This window comes from Lactuca saligna, chromosome 2 (assembly GCF_052625555.1).
Source record: "Lactuca saligna cultivar CGN05327 chromosome 2, ASM5262555v1, whole genome shotgun sequence".
Lineage (NCBI taxonomy): Eukaryota > Viridiplantae > Streptophyta > Magnoliopsida > Asterales > Asteraceae > Lactuca > Lactuca saligna.
Window position 1 is genome coordinate 158,946,043 of NC_136418.1, and position 22,420 is coordinate 158,968,462.

The window sequence follows — 22,420 nt, forward strand, 5'->3', positions numbered from 1 at the left end:
TTTAAAGCATAAAACAAGAGGGGAATCCGAAAATACCTCCAAATAACTCAGATTTGCCCTTGGATCTTGCACAACTCTTCTTCTCCTTGCTCATTTCTTCTTCTCCTTCTTCAAGCCTTCACAAATCACACAAAATCACTTAAACTCTCAAGGATGAACTAGGGTTTTTCTCACAGTGTTCTCAGGATGAAGGAGGCAAGAATGGGGCTATAAGGTGACTTAAATAGTGGGCAACCCGGGGATTTAGGGTTTCACCCAGACGGATGGACTCGCCGAGTCCGGGATATGGACTCGCCGAGTCTCCAGCTAACACGTGCTCGAAGTCGCGACCCTACTCGGCGAGTCAGGCTATGAACTCGCCGAATCCCTCTTGCAAATCTTTAAAACAATTACTAATAAATTAACATATCGGGAACGGGTCGTTACAAATTTGAAGTGAACATTTTATCAAACCACCATGCATAGAATAAATAAACGTAAACCCTAATGCTTAAAATATTTAAGGTATACATAACTTACAATATCTAGAGTAAATCAAAAGAAATCATTATCACATAAGAATATGTAGAATGTTTAAAGAAGAATGATGCAATGTTGGCATTATGTCGAACACCTGGTGGGTGGAAGTTACACTTTCACATTACACATAGAAAATTAACATGTCAAGATTAACATCAGATTCAACAACAAGGTAAACATCATGTGTAATTTCAGATAACAATTAGATTCAAGATGGGAAATCAGAAATCAATTTCAAAACCAATCAATCGATACATACTCAATCAGAATCATAAATCAATTTTAACTCAAAGTGAATAAGTCTCGATTCTTCAAAGATGAAACTTCCAACGAATCAGAAATTAAGGTAGAAGAAATCGATTAAGTTGAATAAGAAATAGAGGAAATATAACTAACCTTTTGGCGTCTTAAGAAATAGAATTCGTTTGAATTCGTTGCTACTGGTGCTGGTATTTTGATTATCATTCACTCTCTCAGTCTTGTAACATTTGTTGGTTGTAGCAGGGTTATGGTCGACATGTTCATCAAAACTCAATTGATGCGGCCGAAGGTAAATGGAAGGAGGAGGATGAGATTTTGTGGTTGCCGATGGAAGAGGCAATAGGGAGGATGCATAAGTAGAATACATATGATATGAGAAGCTAGGGTTTAATAGTTGGTCAAAAAGATTTTTATGGTAATTTCCATGAATTAAGTGATTTTATTTTAATTATCATGCTAAAGTTACACAATTACCCTTATTACAATTTTTAATTATTTAATTATTCCTAAATTCCTATTGGTGCATTCATGCACACAATAGTTGCTAGAAACATTTGAACCTATATATATATATATATATATATATATATATATATATATATATATATATATATATATATATATATATATATATAAAACAACTTCTACGGTTCTAGCTTAAAAATATTAGTTTTTGTTCTTTCTCTTTAAGGTCCATGGTTCAAGTCATGTCTGAAAAATAAGATAAAATTAGAAGTAGCTTAGGAGTAGATTAGATTTGTCGTTCCAAGAAAAATCTAACTCGGGCTTGTAGTGCTTGCATACCCCATTCTTTTCCATGTTTATAGCTTTTAGTTGAGGAAGATTTGAATTTTAGTAATAAAATATAAATGATTATTAGCTAAACTTTCATTTTATTAGAGTAAATTACAAAAATTGTCCTTGTGGTTATGTGTTTGTCTTGAATCAAGTTCAAAGTTTTCAATTTGGACACAGATGGTTCATCTGGTTTTTGATTTGTTACGTTATTCATTTTTTACGGACAGAAAAAGACGATTTTTCGCTATTTTATATATTTTTTCTAAATAATTTTCATTATTGGTTATTAAATCATACTCATCCCATCCTCACCCACTTATCCTCTCGATCACAACTGCCTTTATCCATGTCTCCATTCCCTCAACCTCCATCACCCATTGATGGTTTCTTCAAAGAAAAAAAAAACATTTAAGCATGTAGAACCTTTTGTGGTCATCTTCATTCCCTCCTCCTCCAGAAACACTTCATAGATTTATTTCACCGACACAATTTAAGAAAGTAGTAGACAAAAGAGAAAGGCTAGCGAGAAGGTGCGTGGTGGTGTTGTGATAATGGTTGTGTGAGCCCCATGTACGAATCTTTGTAAGTTCAAATTTTAGTTATTGAAATAGGTTTTATAAATGGATTTGTGGTGTTGTGGATTTATTTCTATGTTTATGGTGAAAGAAGTTGTAGAAACCAAATAATATTATTTTGATTTGATGCTATTAGTTTTTTTAACGATAAATGAAAATAATTTTTATCATTGATATGTTGTTAATATATTTTTAGTATCTTTTCTTTTGGGTTTTCAATGATGGTGAGCTGGAAAAGAAAAATGAACGATAACCATGCACAATAAAATCAATTAGGAGTTTTCTTGGGTTTGTAATATGTTGATCTTTAAATAACAAGAGTGTGTTGTAGAGCTAGTAATGGATCAATCTGTGTTGGGTTTGGGTTTGAATATTTCAATTCAACCCAACCCTTTTATTTAAATAGGTGAATATTTTCAACTAAATCCAACCATTTAGATAAATAGGTTGTCATCGAGTTGATCCATTTATGTAATTTCAAACACAACCTATTAAATAAATGGTATAAACCTGGTTTAACTCATAAATAAAAAAAAATGTAAAAAATTAACTACAAATTACACCACTTGAATTAGTTCCAAATTTAAATAAACTTTCAAAGTATGATAAAAGCATAATCTCAATTTACTAATACAAAGCAATTGCTCAAAAAACATTAAGAATATGTAATTTTGATGAGTGACTAGTGTTATCGATGCTAAGAAAAAAGATAGGAATTATGATTGCATTTTTTAAAGTATAAATAATAATACAACATTGATATTTATAAATTAAAACTTAGATTAATACATTGTTATATTTAAATAATTATTAAATTAAATATATGTTAAAGTTAAATAGGCTAGTGGGTTGAAAACGAGTTGATAAATTTTACCCAATCAAACTAATTTAATTAAATGTGTTAGACGGGTTAACTCATTTAACCTAAATGGTTGAAAATTTCAACTCAACCTGCTAATTTTAGGTTAGGTTCGTGTTGGTTGGTGGGTTGTGTCGATTTTTATCATTTCTATTGTGTTGGGAAGTGGCGGCGAGTGAAGGGTTACGTTCTAAAAAGGTGAAGCAACTATTTATTAGTTATAGAGAATGACATATAAGGTCGTCAGAGAATACAGTGGGTCGTTAGAGAATAGTTGAGGTTAATATCGCCGCATAATACAATAGGTTTGTCGAAGATAGGATGGGTGAGTGGTGGGCATTGGGTTGATTGGAGGCTCATTCCATATTTAAATTTATAGAGCACCAAGTATAAGACTCATATATTACATGAGTTTATTTAAAAGAAAAAGATAAATATAAAATTCTAAACATTTGAGAAGTTTTGGATTTATAAGAAAAATATGAAAATATTGAATTATAAAAATTAAAGAGTTTTTTTTTCTAAATTTAAACAAATAATTAAGATAACTAAATAAAGACAATTAGTAAAGCTTTAATATAATAATTTTTAGAAAAAACATCATAAATGGTCATTATGGTTTCCAAAAATCTGAAGTATAGTCCATGTGGTTTAAAAACTTCATAGATGGTCTCTGTGCTTTCAAAACTTTTGACGATTGGTCCTTATTGCTAACTCCGTTAAAATTGTCCGTTAACTAAAGGACATTTTCGTCTTTTCACGATCACAGGGACCATTTATGAAGTTTTCCTCTTATTTATAAAGGTCTCTCTCTCTCTCTCTCTCTCTCTCTCTCTCTCTCTCTTTGACGCCTGCTTCCCCCTTCTTTGTTTCCCTCTTTCACACGGTGTACAAAAAGTTAAAGCTTTCACGGTGCCATGATTCATCGGCTACCGACTGCACCCATGGTGGTAAATCAAACACCCCTCCGTACCCAGCCCACCATGCTCAACAACTGTTGGGCTCAACAACTACTAGATCGATGTTGATTTCTCCTTCTCCGGAAAATTTGAGCCGCCAACCCTTTTCCATTCAGCTGACTTCCAATCGTCAACCCCTTTCAAATCTGTTCATCGTCGGTGTGGGTCCGGTGGTGCTTGGGCTTTCTTTAATAGGCAACTCCGATAAGGGTTAGATCGACAAAATCGGACCTTGAAACACTGACAAGGGTTAGATCGATGAGGTTTCACATCAACGGTGAGAGGGATAATCAGAGAAGGACGACTGGCGGTGGTTGATTCCATTAAACATACCAGAGAGAGACAACCAAGAAACTAAAAATAGTATCAAACTAGAAATCGAAACCCCCCCCCCCCCTTCGATTCATAGAATCTGATCGACAAACACAGTCACCCAACGTCGCATCCTCCTTCTCCTTCTTTTAATCTCGATCACTATTCTCTTTTTTTCTCCTTTCCGAATAGACTAGCCTCTTCTTTTATCTTTTATTTTTTACATTTTCAGCTATTAGGTATAATGATAATGGAGGAATATGGGAGGTCTTTGGTGATTGAAGGTGACGTTGGGTAGTAATGTTTGTGTGGGTGGTGTAGGGGATGAAGAAGAGAGAAGAAGTTAATGAAGGTAAGTGAATGGAGACTGGAATTAGAAACCTGTGAAGGTTTGTTTGAAGGTCAATTGTTATGGGTTTATGGAGTAGGACTGTAGGGTAAGGTGGCTGGAAGTTTTGAGGAAATAAGGGTGGGTGGTGGTTTTGGTGATGAAATGGTGAAGGTGGGTCTTGGTGAAGCGGTGGCTGGAATGGAGATTATGGAGCTGGGAACGGTGTTCGGTGATGGTGAATGGAGGAATAAGGTGATTCATGATGGTAGAAGGTGGTGATGGTTGTGTGGATCTTGGGAGGTTGATGGTGGTCACAGAGAGAGAGATAGAGAGAGAGGGGGGGGGGAGAGAGAGAGAGAGAGAGTTAATATTAAACAATAATAATAATAATAATAATAATAATAACAATAACAATAATAATAATAATTGTTTAATATTAAATAAGAGAAACTTTAAAAATAATAATAATAATAATAATAATAATAATGATAATAATAATAATAATAATAATAATAATAATAATAATAATAATAATAATAATAATAATAATAATAATAATAATAAGAGAACAACTTCATAAATGGTCTCTGTGATTGTGAAAAGACGAAAATGTCATTTAGTTAACGGACAAATTTAACGGAGTTAGCAATAAGGACCAATTGTCAAAAGTTTTGAAAGCACAGGGACCATCTATGACGTTTTAAAACCATAGGGACCGAACTTCAGATTTTGGGAAACCACAGGAACCATTTAAGATGTTTTTTTTTCTAATTTTTAAATTAAAAGGAAAGTTAATTAAGGAAATTAATATTCATTTATTATTGCATTTAAATACTATATGGAATTAATAAAATAGAAAAAACCATAAAATGGCATGTGGAATAAAAATTAATTCAAAATAACCACAAAATGACATTAAATTGAATGAGAGTATGACAAATGATAAAAAAAAAAAAAAACATTCATTTATTAGAGTAAATAATTACAAAATAACAGATAAATAAATAGAAGCAAGTTGTTTTCTATTTAAAACTACTATCTACCCTTAACTACCATCTACCCTTAAGTGTCTTTCCTGGTTTCGCTCCAGATCAATTATCAATTCATAATTTTTTCCCCGACAAATAGCAAACAATCTTGACATTGTTTTTTCTTATTTCTTATAACCGTAAATATAAATAACAATATATATATTTTTTTCAAATTAAACAAATTTTATTATACTTTTATAATCTTGAAAAAAAAAATCTGATTATAACAAATACTATATTTATAAATATGTTGGATTGCAATATATTAAGTGAAATGGTTGTATTATATATGTCGATAAGATGTATAACATTTTTAGTAAGGTCTACCTCACTTTTTTTCTACCATCAAACCATATTAATATATATAATTTTTTTTAAGAAATGTATTTTTACATCAATATTAAAAAGCTTATATTATAGATTTATAACCAAACTAGAAATATTTTATCATAAATAAAATTGATTAAAAATAATGATTTGGTCTTTTTTTATAGCATATTCTTAATTTTACATATATTTCTTTAAGACCAGATTTGAGCTATCAATTATTTGGATAGAAACACCTCTCCTACACTTTAATACCTTTAACCCAAAGTACTTTTGGTATAATGTTTTCTCCTATTTAGCAATAAACTTATAAATAAGACCCGTATGAAGCTCAACTGGTTCCAAGTTTTCTTATGGGTTTTGGCAAACAACCTCATATTTGAGTTCAACAATGCCACTTCTAAGGTTGCTGAAATACTCATCCTTTTGGCTAGCTTCAAATAAAGGATATTGACAACCAATGCTCGAAATTTCTTGGGCCTTCGGTCCAAGATAAAACTCAAACTACTCAAAAGGCCCATTAATCATTAATCAATGTTTTATAAGCAAAAATTATTAATTTACAAAGTTAAATGTTTTATTTGTGACTTTATACCGATGAGTTCAAATTGACATGTAAATTGGTTTGAATATCCCAACGATTTTATTTATGTGTAGACATCACGATCGACAAAAAAAAAATACCGTTAATAATTAAAAATTTTAATCATTAATCAATGATTTGCAAAAAATTATTAATTTACAAAGTTAAATGTTTTATTTGTAACTTTATAATGATAAATTGACATGTAAATTGGTTTGAATATCCCAACGAATTTATTTATGTGTAGATATTTGCTAAATAACAACCGACTTTGTAAAGTTAATTTAGAATAACAAACTTTATAGAATTAAGCTATGATACTTGTTTCATTATTTTTGACATTTTTTTTTCCAGAATTGATTCTTTTATGATAAAGAATTTTACGATAAAAAACAACCACCATTGTAAAGTTAATATATATAGTATCTTCCTATTAGTTTTTATTTCATACATAAATATTAATTAAGAGTTTAGTTAAGTTTAAAGCACCAATTTTTCTTTTTTTAATAACTGGAACATTCTACATTTTATTACTGTGCATCTAACCTTGATCTTGTGTTGGCCTCTCACCATGTTTTGATTTTTTTTTTTTTTTTTTCTATTGTTCATGAATTTTAATATGCTATTAAAAGAATGGTACATATTAGAAACTAAGCATATTACCGATTAGAAATGAAGCATATGGTTGGTCATATCAACTCTTAGTATGCTTTACTTTCTTGTTCAAAATTGTGAGTACCCTTGGCTTTTAAAGTGACAAGAAAAATACTCAAGTAAATAAGGCACAAATGGAGCTTCGAAATACATTTGTTCCATACAAATCTATACACACGATTCTTATGAAGTCAAGTACTTGATTTATCAACTTCGGCAGGATACAAATTACTTATCCACTTTAAAAATTACAATTTTTTTTTCAAACTCGTGGTAAACACGTGTGAATTTCAAATTGGTTATACAACATCCACATGTACAATCAAGAAATGGGATCAAGTAGAAGCATAACATGCTAAATCTGAGTGGCAAAGGAGGGAAGCTGACACACTGACTTCATGATCATGTAACAGTAAGTACCTTCTAGATGTAGCATCAATTCCAATAAATACTACCAGATAGTTGATAAATATATGCATTTTTATGTTCCAATAACTACAAATGACATTTCCTTGGAGGCATATATGTTTTCAGCATTTGTGGAGTCTACTTCAGTTTAGGAAGCTAATCCAAAAGAGCTACTTTACTGTAGCTATAACATAAAACTGATGCAATACTATCCCAAGGAAAAACATCAACCACATAATACACACCAAGGAAAGATCATTATAAATATAAGATGACTTAATTTTAAGAGATGACTAAAAAATCTTCATATAACTAAAGAAGGGAAGAACACGAATCAAGAGAAATTTTAGTTGTTGATTGTTTTCCTTAATAGAATTGGAGTTTGAAAATCCACCACTCATTACGGTGTTTCCTTCAAGAATAGCTCCGTAAGCAAAAACTTGTGAACATTTCTTCCTCCTTGAAGAACATATAAATCAACCAATAAATCGAACTAAAAGAAGAAATACTTTTTTCATCAAAGCTTCAGTTAGAATTACAGAGAAATCAACTAAACAATGAAAGCCTGAGGCTTCTTGAAGTTACATATAAGAACGAACACACAAATGTTAGACAAGAGGAAGCAAGGCTTCTCTTGTAAGGCGCCCACATTTAGATTACCACACACACACAAAACAACACAAAAATAATTACCTAATGGCATGAATCTTCAAATCTCGTAGAACAATGAATATTGAAATCGATGCTAGAAATTAAATGCACGTTGGATGCTAGAAGTTGAATGCAGACGAATGTTCAAATCATGAGATTACCGAGGCATATAAGAAGCGGAGTAATTGGGTCATCGGTTAATTTTTTTTGAAAAGATAAGGCTTGGCGGTTTATTGCCTAATATTTGGCAAATTTATTGGAATAACAGACTAATTTTTGATTTAAATATTGATTTCCAGCAACGTTTTTAGATGAAGAAAATAAGCAGGAAATTAAGTCAAGGGCTTAGGAGAAGATGACACGTGGCATGAGATAATGCTTAAAAGAGGACACATGGCTAGTTGAAGAGTCTTTTATTAGAGATAGAAATTTATGCCTATAAACGTTAATATTGTCCCCTGAACAAAGATTTATTAATAAACATTTAATAAAATTCTGGAAATAGAATTGCGAATTATTACAACCGGTCACTTGATACCATTTTAATAATAATACTTAAAAATATATAACAAATTAAAAGAAAATGTCATTATAACACAATGAAGTTAAGTGTATTTATTCTATTTGCTAATTTTTTATGCAATAGGCCATAATATATATTGTACATGTCATTTAAGTCACTTTTGTTAGTTTTTTAATAGATTATCCGTTAATTAATTATTCTAAATTACACGAATGGTCCTTATGATTTGAGTTTCTTTTGTGCTTGCTCCTTCCTTCTGAAACAATTGAAGCACGTGATCTCCAACCACCATTTGTCAATGCCAATCATCACCTACCATCATTAGAAGCCTGCCAGCCACCGAAAACCACCATTGATGACAGCCGGCTAGCCACCACCTACAAATTCCAACCTTGAACCACCATCCTGAGCCTTCCCACCATTGTATTAATCAAGAATTCAACCTAGAATTCAAATTCTAATTGTCAAAACAGAGAAAAGTGGAACAAATCAAATTTTAAAATTCTAAATCAAATTGCGGAAGATAAGTTCCCTACATTACATCAATCAAGAATTAAATGAGAAGAAACTTTGAAATTGTGTGATTTATTGAACCACGATTTCCAACTGCCTAAGTTCTACCTCGTTATTCCCACTACCGTTGACTTTCCATCGCCACCCTCATGCACCGCCTGAGGCTTCTTGCACAGCATGAAGTTTCTAACCCCAAACGATCCAATAGTCTTCAGTGTACTCAAAGCTATAACCAAATTATCAGAAAGAATCACTTGTATCTAAAAAAAAACAAATTGAAATATCATATGGTAAATTGACGATAATACCTTCAGTTCTAGTGATTGGGCAATAGAGAACGAAATCATGTGTAACGTCCGAAAAAATACCAATAATAATTTTCATTTAAAACCATTAAGTCATATAACCATTTATTCCAAAACCAAACATGATAAAACATATTTCTCAAATATCATTGTAAATCAAAACTAATAATGCGGAAAAATCCATCAGGGGATGTTATGTAGGCAAGTCGAACCCTTACATTTGGAACTGGAAGTACCAGAAAATGTTAAACCACAAATCGTAAGCACAAAGCTTAGTGACTTCACCAAAATATCACATACCATACATATAGTTGCCATGGGCTACCCCTGTGGTATTTTCCCTAAAATGTCATGGGCTACCCCCAGGGTCTTACAACCAAGTTTTTGTTGGATTAGTGTCTAAGTCCATAACTATTTTGGTATGTACTTGACCCGATTATAAGCATGGTCCTTTTGGGTTGCCTTCACTATAGCAACTTGTAGGAAGACTTAAGGAGAGAGAGGATTAATTATGATTTATTAATATATTATGAGAATAATATATTAAAGGAGAAATCATATTGTTTAATTAATATTAGTCAAAGAATTAATTAAGAATTATTGTTGTGGCTAAAAGAGATTAATTAAATATAGGGGATTGGAATGCAATTATTGGATAATTGAGTTATTGGGCTGAGGAATGCTAAAGGAACAAGGGGTGAACGAAATTATGAGGGGAATCCATCATATTTTCGTCCATAGCCTTATTCCAAAAGGTTCCATGGCCTGCTTAGAGTTTAAGCTGTCCATTAGGGTTTAGACTGAAACCCTAGCAGCCCACATAAGTATATAAAGACCCCAGGGCTCCAAAAATGGGGCTAACACTTCTAAGAGAACCCTATACGTTTTTGGAGCCTCTTTCCTCTTCTCCTCTTCATCCTTATTGCTCTTGGTGTTTGTGACTCTATTAGAGGTGCAACACTTGAGGCACTAAGCTTTCTGAAGCCAAGGAATAGATTGTTATTGTTACATAACAATCAAAGGTATTCTCCAAACCCTAATTTAATTTATAATATGTTAGATCTAGGGTTTACAGCTTTGGATATTTAATTGCATGTTCATTAGACAAACTAGATCCAAAGCATTGAGGTTTGCATGTACACCATAGGATTGATGTAGTGCTCAAAACTCATCAGTAGTATCAAAGCCTAAGGTTGTTTGTTAATGAATTTGATGCTTATTTGATCGAATATTGCCTGAAAATTGAAAATTTTGACTTTTTGGGCTGGAATCGCCGAGTCCATGACTGAACTTGCCGAGTTCACTGGGTACTCGACGAGTCCAGTGCAGACTCGACGAGTCAACGAGTCTACCAGCTGATTTTCGCGATTTTCTTGCTGTACTGGCTTAGAATAATTACCAAAAACATGTTTAATTGATAAAATCCGATTTTTTTTTTTTAATTTTGGGTGATTATCCTTACCAAAATAGAAGATAATTGTCAAAAATTTAGATAATCATTTGTTTTATTAGATAAAGATTGATTATTTGTAGTTTAGATTTGAATTATCTTGTGAAAAAATAAAATCAAAGATCAAACTAGATAATCATAAATTAATTGTTTAATTTTTAAAATTATTTGCAATTTGATCTTATGTTTTTTGAAAAGTTTCAAAACTTGCCATTAAGTTTTGGAATTTAAAATTCGATTAAAAGTTTAATTTGAAAATATTAAATTCTAAAACCCTAGTATTTTGAAAAGTTCGAACTACATCCTTATGGTCTTATTAAGTTAATTAAATGTATAATTAAAAGAGAGTTAATAATTCCATTAGGTTTTGGTTTATATTTAACTAAGTTAAAAGTTTAATTTATTAAATTAGACCACCTAGTATTTTAAAAGTATAAAATACACCCTTATATTATATGTAACATTAAAAGTCTAATATTATATATGTATGAGTAAAGAGTCATTCTTACCGTTAGTAGGCCTCATTCACAAAGCTAGTCTATAAGGGGTGTTTAAGGAAATTGCCTATAAAATGGCGATTGAATGGGTATCCACTCTTACCCACCGCACTCTTGACTAGTGGAGGGTCGTTAGCCGAACGGGTAGGATAAGACACAATCTTCCATTATAAGTATAATGAAATACAAAGTAACTAAATGCTTTTACAAATTCCCAAATCATAGTTACTTTAGGCAAAATGTGAAATTGTATGCTAATCCATGAAATTACACTTCATACTCTTGTCAAACGTTAGCGGAGCGTGTGTAGTTAACCGGCACACTAATTTGGGGTTGACATTGGTAGTGAAGGGTGGATAGATCTTTATCATAGATCAATGGAGCGTGTGTGGCTAACCAGCACCTTGATTAGGTGATAGTAGCATTGGGTGCACCACATGATTCGCATGGTTATTCACACCTTGTTTGTGATCCTCAGCATCTCAGTTGCAAAACTGAAGGGCATAATTGAGATTTAAACATGCCATTGAAAAGTTCAATGAATCTTAAAAGATCTAGGAGTTTCAATTCATTTAAAACTTAAACTTCATTTTCGTTTTTCATGGTGGAAATTGGTAAATCGTCGTTTACCTACCTTTAAATATTCTGCAACTAGATTACGGTATCCCTCTTCTAGGTTGTAGAGTATTGTGTTAGATCCTAGCCTTAATAACTCATTTGGGTGTTTTATTAAGGACTCAATCCACTTGACTTGAATTTCTCCTGTTTTGTAGATGTTTGGTTCTAACAATCATGGTCTTCCTAAATCCTTTGAAGATGATATTCCACGATATGATCGAGGAACAAGAAATCATGCTTCACTTCCTCCACCTCCTCCAATTGTTCTCCCTAACCCACAAGTTCAAAGGATTGAAAAGTTCAAGCTCACTCAAGCCCTTTTGGCAAGTAAACACGAAGATAGGAAACCTGTATGTGCACACGTCTTAGAGATGAAGTCACACATTAATAGGTTAAGGATGTTGGGTGTCGAGATTTCAGGTGAGTTGGCTGTTGGATGGGTTCTTCAGTCGCTTCCTGAATCATATAGTGAGTTCGTAAGAGAGTATTATTGATGGGTTTTGGTCATAAGACATCCTATGTGCTCATACAAACCCTAAGCTTGGATCTAGGTTTCTCTATTGTACATGCTTTGAATCCAAGACTATAAACCCTAATTCTAACATATGGAAATCGACATTAACATATAATTAGGTTTAAGAACATACCTTGATTGTTATATAGCAATAACAATCACAACTCCACCTTGGATTGACTTTGGAATGCTTAGAGTCACAAGTGTCACTCCTCTAATGGCTCACAAACACCATAAGCAAATGGAGAAGGTATAAAGAGAGAGGTGAGAGGTTAGAATTCGTCCTTAGGACTCCTTGGGAAGGGATACACGAATTCATGACCCTAGGGGTGTTTATATAGGTGTAGAGATAGGGTTTCAGTCATTATCCTTATCTAGTTGATTATCCATTAAGCAACCAATAAGATAATCCTTGAATCCTTATCATACTCGAATTCTAAGGCTTTCCAACCTTAAATTCGTCCACCATATAAATAAGATAATCCTTACCTTATTTTGTAACTATCACATAATTACAAATCAGCCCCTCTAGTTTAATTAATTACACTTGATCACAAAATTAATTCCTAATTAATTATTGACCAATATTAATTAAACAAATGTGATTTCTCCTTTAATATATTATTCTTATAACATATTAATAAATCATAATATCATCTCTCTCTTTATTTATTTCTCCAATCAAGTTGCTTTGGTGAAGGCAACCCAAAAGGACCATGCACCATCGGGTCAAGTACATACCAAAATAGTTATGGACTTAGACACTAATCCAACAGTCTCCCACTTGGATAAGTCTAATAACTATTATGCGTATGACTTCAGATCCTGATCTGCAATCGTAGCTTTCCAAAGTCGCTGTCAACTCTGATCCTATCAGATACACGTGTCCTTAGATAAGGGATCATATATTCCTCCATTCTAGATATCATATGAGATATGATTTCAAATCATTCTCTTTGTACTATATCTCGATTTCCGATTTATGACGACTGACTAATTGAACAAATCAAATTAGCCCTAGCCCGGCCGAGCATTTACGTTTGTCATCACTAAACCATCGAGGGGCCCAAAAGATATCGCTTTTATCCTTCTTTGAATAAAAGGAACGGATAAACTTTGATACAATGCTTGCTTGCACTCACTAACCAAATCACACACAACAATATGTTTTATAACACCAAGTTACTAGTGCGTTTACATATTATCAATGTGCAACCGATTAGCAAGATACAACTCACACATCTAGGTTTCAAGAATATAAGATGTTATCATCTCACTAATCACTCGAGATAGTGATCCAAGTGAGTGTGGGTTTAATCCAATGCTTAAATCATATTCATAAGCACTCATGAACGTTGCAGCAAACATTTGCTTATGTCTAATACTCTTTTAGACAATCCACACACCAATTCACGACAGTCTTCATTCATACCTACTTCCAACATATGAATGACTATGGCCCGTTCGAATAATTCGATTATTCTTAATAAACTCAATTATTCTGGAAGTCAAAACATGCAAAGTGAAACACAAGAATAATACTAATCTCATATGGCCTCAAACCTTTGAGTATAAACAAAACACGTTTTATTTATCACCATATCGATTACTCATTATCTGTCGTTTCGGGTAATCAACTTCTTACTTGAATTCCAACACTTGTCCCATGCTTCTAGCATGCACACAATGTTTATCTATGGTTCTTACTTTTGTGAAATAGATAAATTGAACACGTTTCCAATCCTTCTCATTTTACAACTCCAAATCCATTTTCTTAAGTGTAAGAATATCAAATTCTTGCTACTTATAGAATATGCTAGATTCTAACACTTTATGCAACGATCCTTTCGTAATGTCACTGCACCAAAGTCACAAAGACTATTGCTAATGATGTTACAAAATCTTCTATCGGAGATTGTTACAAGACAATTCCTTAGATATGATGTCTCTCACTCAAAGTACATTCCTTCGAACATCCTTTTGCACAAAAGTCTCTAATCTAGACATAGATTTTCAATATTCAATTCCTAATATGGACACGCTTCCATATTTTCCATATAACAACTCATTCTTAATAGAATCTTATCTATTCATAATAATGTCAATATGGTCCATCCAATACCATGCTTCCAACCACTCACAAGCAACCAATCCTCGTCAAACTTTGGATTGTCCTTTGATAGTTGTTAATTATTTAAGTCAAAACTGATTCTAGTCCCTTTTCCCTCTAAATGCGCTAGACATTTGGAAAATTTTAGAATGGTCAAACATTAAAGCATTTGCAATCGATCCTATACCCGAAGCGTATGGGACACGACGCATAATGTTTTATTTGCTATGTTCTCAAAATTCGAATTGTGAAGAGGAATGCCGTAATCATAATCGAAATTTTAAGAACACACTATGTTTCTTTGACTAAGTTATTAACATTCCACAATCTAAGCCTTTAGATTTGGAACGAAGCATAATATTCTCTCCCTTAATTATAGCAAAACAACTATTCCATTCTTACGACTTTTGCAAAGAATGACTCTTGTTTTCTATAATTAATATTGCAAACTTGCAATACTTGCCTTAATAATCATACAATCATAACATTTATGCTCCCACTATCATGATGATTACTATAAAAACATAACACTTATGCTCCCACTAGCTTCGACATGTATTCAAAACATCTTAACTTCCAGAAAAAACAATACCTATTGAATTTCTTACGTCCATGTTTCTAATACTTAATGCTTTGATAATCTTTTATCAAGGCTTCTTGAACTTATACACCTTTGCCTTAGATAGTTCATATGTGTGTCTTAACAATTAAGACTAATTACCAAACCTCACAATTCAAATTATGGAAAGGGATACCGTAACCATAATCGAATTCGAGAATGCAATTTTATAATCACTATCTTCTTAAATCTTTCTTAGTGAAAGCATTTCCTCACAATCATTTTCATGAAGGAGGAAATCTTATGACACTTAGATTTTAATGGTGTATATGTTCCTATCCATGTGAATTTGTTAAAAACAAAATTTATGACAAATTCAAACTCATATGGACCGAACTTTCTTAATCTTGGTTTCTTGCCTTATGGTAGCACAGTTGCCCACCACGTCTTCCAAGTAGTTAAGCAACTCACCTTTTCCTATCAATGTACCTTTCATTGATTAAGGTGTCTTGCCTTTTATGCGTTCAAAATGAGAACTCATAGGACTCACGTGCATAATTAACTCAATTGGAACAGCACAGAATCAAAATATTGTCAACACGATAGGCTGTAAACCTTAACTCGTGTGCTAGTGATGATCGATAAAGTTTATTTGATTTGTTCTTGAAACCTTTCAAGACCATTAAGACTCCCACTGACTCCTTGACATATAAGATTCTCTTGTCAATAAACATTTGTTGACAACCAAATATTCAAGAGTTAGTGTAGCTTTTATCAAAACACTTCATAAATTGGTCCTAGTTGGCCTTTGTCTTATCCAAGACATCACAACTTTCCACATTTGATGAATGTTATAAACCTTTAATACTTTTCACTCATTGTCACAATCTTAACTTTAAGACTTGTTATTGGAACGAAGTATGATAGACTTCTTGATCTAACCATTTCTTCAATCCTTGATTCCTCTTCTTAAACATACAATTGTACTAAGACTCACTTAGAGGATCAATTGAGATATGGTTCTTAATCATTAAGACCTATCATAAAGCATAAAAGGTACTCTCCCTTCTTCTTAGAATGGAGAAACTTTTATCTTTCTGCCTACTTGACTCTTCTTATTCGTTCTGCTATTGATTTAAACATTTTCAATCAATTCAGGATTACACTTAATCTTATAAGCATAATCATATTTACTAAACCTTTAGTAAATCATGACGAATGTCTTTGTTACTCTTATGGTGGACTTTGATCAACACGCAACTTTGTGTACTTGATCTCCTAGTCCTTCATTTGACACTTTGTCAATGAATTAGTCTAATTTCCAAAATATGAAATTTCTCATTCATCGTGCAACCAAGTTGCGTGATTCCAAATTTCAGTCCAATTGAAATTTGGGCGATGAGAAACTCTCCCTGTTTGGTAAATTCTCGACATTTTCATAAATAACATAACTAAGAATCATATCCATTCGTTGTAGAAATATGCAAACATCAATTTTCATAACGATTTCATTGCAAGGAAGTAAATAAATAAGTCAAACAAAATTTATTTTATTTATAAAAGCAGCGGAAAAACATTTATCCTTACAATGCAAAATCTATTGAAAACTACGTAAAAGGAAAATTTCTAACAACTTTATCATAACTATCTAAGCTCAAAATCCAATCTTCAAGTCCATGCAATCGAGATCCATCTCTTGTGATTAGATTCATCTTGCTCTCTTATCAAGTTTCCTTTCTTTTCACCGATCCTGCAAAACATTCAAATGCAATCTTATCACATCATGTATCAAGAATCAATGAATAGGAACTTAACGGAGTTAGATAGTGGATTTTTACCTGAAGCGTAGTCATACTTTTGACTCTCCCATCTCTTAGATCTCTTAGGTAAATAGGGTAACTTCATCTCCAATGCCCCTTCTCTTGGCAATAAAAGCAAATTGATTCTTTTGGAACAACACATGGAACTACTTCAGACATCGCCTTTCTCTTGTGATCAAATTTTTCGATCATTGCATGTCTTTCATTGCCATTGTCTATATCCATAGAGGTCTTGAAGGAAGATTCACCAATCAACTTTGCTTTTCTATTGCGCCAAACCATTGCTGATTCAGCAGCAATAAGCATATAGGTGAGATCAATAAGGGTCACGTCGTGGTTCATCATATAGTACTCTCTTACGAACTCACTATACGAGTTAGGAAGTGACTGAAGAACCCAATCAACAGCCATCTCTTCACCGACAACGGATCCCATCATTCTTAACCTATCAATGTGTGACTTCATCCCTAAGACGTGTGCACACACCGACTTTCCTTCTTTATGTTTACTTGCCAAAAGGGCTTGAGTGACATTGAACCTTTCAATTTTACAATCTTGTGGGTTAGGGAGAATAATTGGAGGAGGAGGAGGAAGTGAAGCATGATTTCTTGTTCCTCGATCGAATCGCGGAATATCATCTTCATGTGGAATGCTTGTTCCACGGGATTTGGGAAGACCATAGTTGTCAAACTTTGACATCTACAAAACGGGAGAAAACAAATTCAAGTTAGTTGATCGATTGAGTCCTTAGTAAATCACCCAAATGAGATACCAAGGCTAGGACCCAACACAATACTCTACAACCTAGAAAAGGGATGCCGTAATCTAGTTGCAGAATATTTGAAGGTAAGTGAATGACAATTCACTAATTTCCACCATGAAAAATGAAAAAGAAATTTAAGTTTTAAATCTATGAAAACTCCTAGATCCTTTGAGATTCATTGAACTTTCAATGGCATGTTTAAATCTCGATATGCCCCTCTTGTTTGTGACTGGGATGTCGAGGATCACAAAGCGGGTGTGAATAACCATGCAAACTTACACGGTGCCCTCACATGTTGCAGTTACCTATTCGATGTGCCGGTAAACCACACACGCTCCACCGAACTATGACAAACATTGAGTCACCCTTTGCTACCTTTTCTTAGAACCATTTAGTGTGCCGGTTAACCACACACGCTCCACTAACGTCTTCGCAAGGGCACAAAGTGTAATTTCATGGAATTGCATCAATTCACTTTTCCTAAGTAACTAAGATTGGGAATTTGAAAAACATTTAGTTACTTTGTATTTCATTATACTTATAATGGAAGGTTTCGTCCTATCCTACCCGTTCGGCTAACGACCCTCCACTAGTCAAGAGTGCGGTGGGTAAGAGTGGATACCCATTCAATCGCCATTTTATAGGCAATCTCCTTAAACACCCCTTATAGACCAGCTTCGTGAATGAGGCCTACTAACGGTAAGACTGACTTTTACTCATACATATATATAATGTTAGACTTTTAATGTTATATATAGTATTGGGTGTATTTTATACTTTTAAAATACTATATGATTAACTTTAACAATTACACTTTTAATTCAATTAAAAAGTTAACCTAAACTTTTATGGATTTATTAAACCTCTTTTAATTATACTCCTTAATTAATTAATAAAACCATAAGGGTGTGATTTGAACTTTTCAAAACATTACTAGGGTTTTAGAATTTAACATTTCTAATTAAACCTTTAATCAACTTTTAAATTCCAAAACTTGAGGGCAAGTTTTGAAACCTTTTTCAAAACATTAGGGTTTTAACTATTTAAATTTCAAAACTCCAAAACTTTTGGGTTCAAATTTAAACTATAAAACCTAAAGGGGAAATTATGAAACTTTTCATAACAACAAGGATCAAATAACAAATAATCTAAAGTAACATTTAATTACATAATTATCCATATTTGATTTGTTTAACGATTTCTTGCAAAACAATTTATCAATTTACTCAAAATAATTAATCAATTATCTTATAAGGAAACAATTATCTTGTTAATTGATAATTATCTTTAATTAGATCAAGAACATAGTCATATATATCATAAAATCGGATTTATATTGATCTAACATGATAAGGTAACTATCCTAATGCAAAAACAGCAAGAAATCCCGAGATAAGCATCATCTGACGAGTTGACTCGTCGAGTCAGGCATGGACTCGTCGAGTCTGCATGGACTCGGCGAGTTCAGCCATGGACTCGGCGAGTCCAGCCTCCACAATCCAAAAAATCAAAATTTTCAGTTATACAATGCATCAATACAATTGAAACCAATCTAGGCTCTGATACCACTGATGGGTTTTGGTCATAAGACATCCTATGTGCTCATACAAACCCTAATGCTTGGATCTAGGTTTCTCTATTGTACATGCTTTGAATCCAAGACTATAAACCCTAATTCTAACATATGGAAATCGACATTAACATATAATTAGGTTTAAGAACATACCTTGATTGTTATATAGCAATAACAATCACAACTCCACCTTGGATTGACTTTGGAATGCTTAGAGTCACAAGTGTCACTCCTCTAATGGCTCACAAACACCATAAGCAAATGGAGAAGGTATAAAGAGAGAGGTGAGAGGTTAGAATTCGTCCTTAGGACTCCTTGGGAAGGGATACACGAATTCATGACCCTAGGGGTGTTTATATAGGTGTAGAGATAGGGTTTCAGTCATTATCCTTATCTAGTTGATTATCCATTAAGCAACCAATAAGATAATCCTTGAATCCTTATCATACTCGAATTCTAAGGCTTTCCAACCTTAAATTCGTCCACCATATAAATAAGATAATCCTTACCTTATTTTGTAACTATCACATAATTACAAATCAGCCCCTCTAGTTTAATTAATTACACTTGATCACAAAATTAATTCCTAATTAATTATTGACCAATATTAATTAAACAAATGTGATTTCTCCTTTAATATATTATTCTTATAACATATTAATAAATCATAATATCATCTCTCTCTTTATTTATTTCTCCAATCAAGTTGCTTTGGTGAAGGCAACCCAAAAGGACCATGCACCATCGGGTCAAGTACATACCAAAATAGTTATGGACTTAGACACTAATCCAACAATTATATGATGGACCACGAAGTGACCCTCATTGATCTCACCTATTTACTTATAGTTGTTGATTCATCAATGATTTGGGGTGCTGATCAAGCAAACTTGTCTGGTGAATCAAACTCCCAAAATTCAATAGACACTAGCAACATTGGAAGTACAGAAAGGACTAAGTATGAGATAGTTCCTTGTGCCATTCCAAAAAGGTCCATTTGTTTCTATTGCCAAGAGAATGGGCATTGGAGATGAAGCTGCCCTATTTACCTGAGAGATCTAAGAGATGGAAGAGTCAAGACGTATGGCTCTACTTCAGGTAAAGTCCATTAAATAACTCTATAAGTTCCTATTTTTTGATTCTTAATACATGATATGATAAGATTACATTTTGATGTTTTGGAGGATCGAAGAAAAGAAAGGAAGCATAAGGAAGAAGTGTGTTGAATCTGATCATGAAGAAATGGATTTCGATCGCATGGATTCAAACATCAGATTTTTGAGCTGCCACTTTAGAGTTAAAATAGATTGCTTAGAGATATGTAATAGCATATTTTTCATTTGAATTGGATTGTAAGGACAATTTTTTCCGCAATAAAATAAATTTTGAGTTTTATCTTATTTATTTATCCTTGCAATGGCATGTGTGAAAATGGATGTTTGTGTATTTCTAATTTTAGCAATGTTGAATTGGATTTGATTCTTAGTTAGGTTATTTGTGGAAATGTCGAGAATTTACCAAATAGGGAGAGTTTCTCATCGCCCAAGTTTCAATTGGACAGAAACCTGGAATCATGCAACCTGCATTGTGTGACGAATGAAAACCTTTCATATTTGGAAATTAGACTAATTCATTGACAAAGAGTCAAGTGAAGGACTAGGGATTAGGTACACTTGGTAGTGCACTGGTCAAGTCCACCACAAAGAGAGATTAAATATTCGTCATGATTTACTAAAGTTTAGTAAATATGATTATACTTATAAGATTAAGTATAATTTTGAGTTGATTGAAAATGTTTCAATAAATGGCAAAACGAATAAGAAGAATCAAGAAGGCAGAAAGATAAAAGTTTCTCTATTCTAAGAAAAAGGGAGATTACCTTTTATTGTGTTTTATGATAAGTCTTAATGATTAAGAAACATTCCTCAATTGATCCTCTAAGTGAGTCTTAGTGCATTTGTATGTCTAAGAAGAGGAATCAAGAATTGTGGAAATGGTTAAATCAAGAAGTCAATCATACTTCGTTCCAATATCGAGTCTTAGAGTAATACTCCAAGATTGTAATTTGAGTGACATGTTTTTAGTAGGTTTATAATACTTATCAAATGTGGAGTTTGAAAGTTTCTTATTCTTGTACATTTGAAATTGGTAAGTTGTGATGTCTTGGATAAGACAATGACCAACTAGAACCAATTATGTAAAGTGTTTTGTCTTGATAAGAACTACACTAACTCTTGAATATTAGTTTTGTCAAGGAATGTTTCTTGACAAGAGAATCTTATATGTTAAGAGGTCAGTGGGAGTTTTTAATGATCTTGAAAAAGGTGTCAAGAACAAATCAAGAATAAACCTTATCAATCATCACTAGCACATGACTTGAGGTTTACAACCTATAGTGTTGACATAATTTTGTTTTTGTGCCATTCCAGTTTGGTCAACTATGCATGTGAGTTCTATGAGTTCTCAATTGAATGCATAAAGGCAAGATACCCTGATCAATGGAAAGTACATTGATAGGTAAGGGTGAGCTGCTTAACAACCTGGAAGCAATGGTGGGCACTCGTACTGCCATGAGGCAAGAAATTAAGATTGAACAAGTTCAGTCCATATGAGTTGGATTTGTCACAAACATTGTATTATGATTGTTGTTATGACAAATTTACATGGATATGAACACATATACTATAAAATCTAAGTGTCATAAGGTTTCTCTCCTTCATGAAAATGATTGCGAGGAAATGCTTTCACTAAGAGAGATTTTAAGAAGATATCAATTGTGACAATTGTATTCTCAAATTCGAATTGTGAGATTTGGCAATTAGTCTGAACATTTGGGACTTAGTAACATAAGTTTTGAATTTCTTTAGACACACATGTGAGTCTTCCAAGGCAAAGGTGTATGAGTTT

At 32.9% G+C, this 22,420-nt stretch overlaps 1 long non-coding RNA gene across 1 annotated transcript; it reads left to right on the forward strand.

Moving 5' to 3' along the window:
• Nucleotides 1–1,872: 1,872 nt before the first annotated feature.
• On the forward strand, nt 1,873–20,908 carry LOC145032381 (uncharacterized). Its single transcript, XR_013677121.1, has 3 exons — nt 1,873–2,160; nt 20,363–20,611; nt 20,698–20,908. It is a non-coding gene; the product is annotated as an uncharacterized LOC145032381 (long non-coding RNA).
• Nucleotides 20,909–22,420: the final 1,512 nt, after the last annotated feature.